The sequence below is a fragment of the Cynara cardunculus genome (assembly GCF_001531365.2).
Source record: "Cynara cardunculus var. scolymus isolate 2C chromosome LG 15, CcrdV1, whole genome shotgun sequence".
In the NCBI taxonomy this organism is placed as follows: domain Eukaryota; kingdom Viridiplantae; phylum Streptophyta; class Magnoliopsida; order Asterales; family Asteraceae; genus Cynara; species Cynara cardunculus.
Window position 1 is genome coordinate 4,070,769 of NC_037542.1, and position 5,302 is coordinate 4,076,070.

Below are 5,302 nucleotides of genomic sequence, written 5' to 3' on the forward strand. Positions count from 1 at the left end.
GTCTTCTCTCTAAAATATCTTTCAAATCGTTGAAGGAATCAAGATAACAATTATATATTTGGAATCCACTCTTCGAACCCTTCATAAAGGTAAAAATTTCATTCACTTTTATTAGGATGTTTACGTTAGCATTTTTTAGACCGGTTTATAAATTATATTATGTCTAAGTTTACGGATTGATATTGTTAAAAGTATGGTATATTTCATGTTTAGAATGCTAGGATTGGTTAAATTGATGTAAAAATTAAAAGGGTATATTATGGTTTCATTATGGTTAGATTTGGTGTATATGTTTAACCCCATACCAATTGTTCGATATAATGCCGAAAAGAGTAAAAATGCATGATTAAGCTTAGGTTAGCGATCATTGGACTTGTTTTACTGTTTAGTATGTTGAAGTATGTTTATAGCACGTAAATGTACCGAATCATGAAAGTTGGATCATAAAAGTTAGTTGGGAAGTTTAAAAATCGGATTTTACCGACTATGCAGGTCCATACTTTGACAGAGTATAACTTACAAACCATAAGTCAGAATAAGCTCATATTTTTGAGTTAGAAAGCCCTTAGTGTATACTACAACTTTCATGAAGGGTCGAAAATCCAGTTATGAATCTAAGTGGCTCAAAACAGTGTGTTTCGGGGTTGTTTGCACTGTATTTAGGATTGATTTTTATATACATGTTTATGGGTTTATTACATGTATATGAATTATCATTGTGGGTTGCATGTTATTTGTTTACGTATTTTTAAACATCAATTAGCATGTTATAAACGGGTTAATATTTTTGTCGAGTATGGGAAGGGGTCAAAAGTCATGAGGGATGACACATCCTTGGGATGGGTGACCGGACAAGGGATAGCCGTGTAACACGGGGAAGTGCCGACGACAGTAAGATCTTAACCCGACGGAAAATTTAGAGATCTCATTATTATTTCAAAAGGGTTTGAAACAAATGTGCATGTTATTTTATTTGGGGTATTGTTTGTTTTATGCATGATGAGATATGTATGATTGTRCATAAAAACCATGAACTCACTGAGCTTTATAAAACTGACTATTAGTATGCATCTCAGGAGCTGAGAGTTAAAGAACGGAAAAGACAAAGGTTCTGCATAGGAAATAGAACTATTATTCAAGTTATGATTTATAAAATCCTTAGTATTTTAATTGAATTTATATGTAATGTAACCCGGCATGGGATGGGTTAGTTTTAAGATATTGATTACGATTAAATTATTGTAAGACTTCCGCTGCAATAAGGCTTTATTAGCCGCTAGGTTTTTTATTTAAATATTTTATTACGTGGCACCTTGTATTTGAAATGAGGGTGTTACACCAAAGGTTGTCTGCATCTATGATTTAGCATCAAATAAAACAGTCTTGATGGATTATAGTATATCAACAACAACCTTATCACATGTGATAATACTTGTGAGGGGGCTTAGTAGTGTAAGGGCGACTTGGCTCGCAACCAAGATTGCATCGAAAATCGTTTGTGTCTTTGATTTAGTATCACATGTGTATCATATGAGATAGAATAATAATATCACATGTGATTGTCTATAGTAAAAGGGTGTTCTCGCATTCTCGTAAAATGAAGGTGTTCTCATTTGAATCATTCATTGTATATATGTATACATATATGTATGTATATATAGGGGAGGTTTACTTTGCAAAACATTATTTATACAAACCGTGCAAACCTCATTCAATCGATCATAATTTTTCATTTTTTCCATTTTTTTTGTAATTATGAAAGGTTGATTAGTCATTTTTATTGTGGGATGTGTTAATTATGGATATTATCATTTTCATTATATTAATTTTAGGGAAATACATGAAACAATTTCATTAAAACATATGAACAACCATATATGAAACAATTTCATCAAAAAAAAATACTATATAAAACAATTTCATCTAGTTAAACAATTTCATCAAATTAAACAATGAAATCGACGGATGAGAATGGTTTACACGGTTTGTACAAGTATGGGTGGTTTTCATTTGATTGTTCCCCTATATGTATATATATATATATATATATGTGTGTGTGTGTGTGTGTGTGTGTGTGACATTTCTTATAAATCATCAAATTCTAACAAACTATACAAACCATAATCAATGCTTATATTAGAAAACAATAGAGATATTTATGAACAATTATCATGATTCATTAATTATGATTGAGATACATACGACAAGTTTCATTCATTATGATCATTACTTAAAATTAGGAAACAAAATGGAATTAGATATTTATTAGACTAGATAACTAAGATTTGTTTGTATGGTTTGTTAGCATTGGTTGGTTTGTAAATGAAAAGTCCCCTATGTAGACAAAAGATCATGTGAGAATAAGGGTTAATGTAGAAGCATAAGGAGGGATTTATACTTCTGATCATTTTTAATCTCACTCCCATCCCACGAATTACGTTTATCACGGGAATTGATCCAGTGCATCTTGGTGCATCTCATTAGTGTTGATCTTCAATTATGATTGATTCAAGGGTGGAGATCCCTTCTTGACTTTCTCATCATAACTTCATTCTCATCGGAACCCAATACTACACACATACGTATATATAAGGAGTATCTTTTGTTAACCAAAACATGATGTTAACCATACAAACCTTTATTGACCAATCAGAAACCAATTGTAGACATATGGTTACATGGTTGATTCACAAGTTGTATGTAATTATTTAGGGTAGTCATGTGAATTTTTGTTTTGTCCTTGTTTGAATGACTTTTAATTGACTATTACATAAAAGCTCGATTCCATGATTTTGGGCGTGTGAGCTTTAGCCGATTGAAGAAGATTATGTGTGCAAATTAAGAAATCTGGTCGTTTTCAAGATTCTTAGTAAACATTGTGCATTGCTCATTTATGAACATTGTTCACTACTACACGTTGTACATTATTTATGTAAGTGAATCTATGTGATCTATGTAAACTATGTCATCATAAGTGATTCAAGGGTGGAGATCCCTTAGGGGATGTTTGGTTGGAGGTATTAGAAGGTAATCAATGGGAATGATACTCACTGTATCAGTTTGGTTCAAAAAGGGAATGAAAATGGAATGATTTATGATGTTTGGTTGCAAGTAATATAATCAATCATTATAATAGAAAGGGGTAAAAACCATTCCTCTCCAAATTGGGTGGAATGAACGACKATCCTCTAACCTTCTTCTGTTCAATACTCTATTTTACATACAGGTATAGATCTTGTTCATCATCTTCGATTTTGTTCGTTTCTRGGTTTGTGTTCCTCATCTTCGATTTTGTTCCATTTTGGGTTTGCGTTTATCATCTTCGACTGTGTTAGGGTTTGTGCTCATCATCTTCGATTTTACACACGGGTATCAATCAGTTTGTTTTTTGTTCATCACCGCTTGGATGCACCGCTAGACTCACTGGATCGCATCCGTATAGAGAGAAGACGATGGAGAGGGAGAGACCGAAGGAGATGAAGAAAGGGATGTGGTGAGACGATCGAATGAGAAGATCTGGAAAGAGGCAGGGAGATCGCTGGATCGCATAGTTTGATTTTACTAACCCTAGAAACCCTAGACTCACTGGATCGCATCCGTTTAGAGAGAAGACGATGGAGAGGGAGAGACCGAAGGAGATGAAGAAAGGGATGTGGTGAGAAGATCTGGAAAGAGGCAGGGAGAGGTTTTTATTTTTTTTAACATTATTAATGGAAGGAAATCATCAATAATATAATAGAATGGAATAAAAATAATGATTCCCATTCTATTTTATTATCATTACCAATCCCATTTTCATTCCTTGAAATGAACCAAACGCCCCCTAAAATTATGTGTTCATAAGTGTTCATACTTATGAAAAGTTAACCTTGTCATTACTCATTAGGGGTGTTCAAAAATCCGACCAACCCAATCAACCCAACGTGAAATAACTCAACCCGAAGCAACCCGATGTCTAATCGAGTTGTAAAATTGTCAAACCGTAGGTATTGAGTTGATATTGGGTTACTATTATTTGAATCAAATCCAACCCGATGAACCCGGTATCCTTTTATTTCTTGGATTTAATATGATTATTGAATTTCTATTAATATATACATTAGACTATTACACTATCATGTATGTTTTTCATATGTACATATTTTCAATCTATTCATATCTCTATATAACTCATTCTTATATATGTTCAGAAACTGTGAACATATATATATAAATTGAGAAAACTAATTGAATGTGATATACGTAAAAAAAATATGGATAAGTTGTATCAAATGATTGATGATGAAAAAGAAATTATGAGTAAAGAAATAACATATTCAAGGTTAGAATAATATTTTAATATAGTAAAGTATCAACCCGACCAGCTCGACTAACCCGTATGGGTTGGGTTGGGTTGGGTTGCACTTTGGTTTGGGTTTAGTTAAGATTTTTCCAAACCGCAAGCATTGAGTTGGGTTGTTCAAATGTCTTCAACCCGATCAACCCAACCCGTGAGCACCCCTACTTGTCATCATAAGACTATGTAGGGTCGGCCAAAGGGTGGGCGAGCCGGCCGACGGCCGAGGACATCAAAGCCCAAGGGGCATCAATTTAAGTCTAATGATATTATTACTAATAAAAATATTTCAAAGTGGCAACTACAAGACTTGAACTCCAAAACCTCAAGAATACACACTTCCTTACCACCAAGCTATTAATATATTTTGATATTTTTTTCTCTTATTTGAATTTTATTAGTTTTCTCACCGATTCATTTTTTTCTTTCTTGTATTTCTTTTTTTCGACTTTTGTCTTGTTTTCATGGAATTATTTATTTAATAGAAATAAAATTAATTATATCAACAATTAATACTTTTTATGTATTTTTGTTTTGAAATGTGATAATATTCGTAAGTTTATTATTCTTTTTCCCAAACATTTTTATGCAGTGAATTAATAGGATTAAACTCTACATAAAATAATTTAGACCACCAACTAACTTCAACTCGGAACCACAAATATCTTTTGTTATATTTTATAAAATCAAACCATGTATGAAATAATTTAGATTACTATATAATTTCAACTTTTTTTTGTGATTTTCATAGTCATAAATATGATTCTCGAAGATTATTTTTTTATTTTGTATTATATTTTTTGATTCGATGTTGAATCTCCTAATTCCAATTTTGTTGTCATCCGTAATGTGGGTTGTTGCCTAAGGCTATATATGGTTGCTTAAACTACATAACACTCGTTATTTAAGGATATTTAGATATTTAAAAATATGATACACGTATAATATTAAGTTTTTAAGACAAAT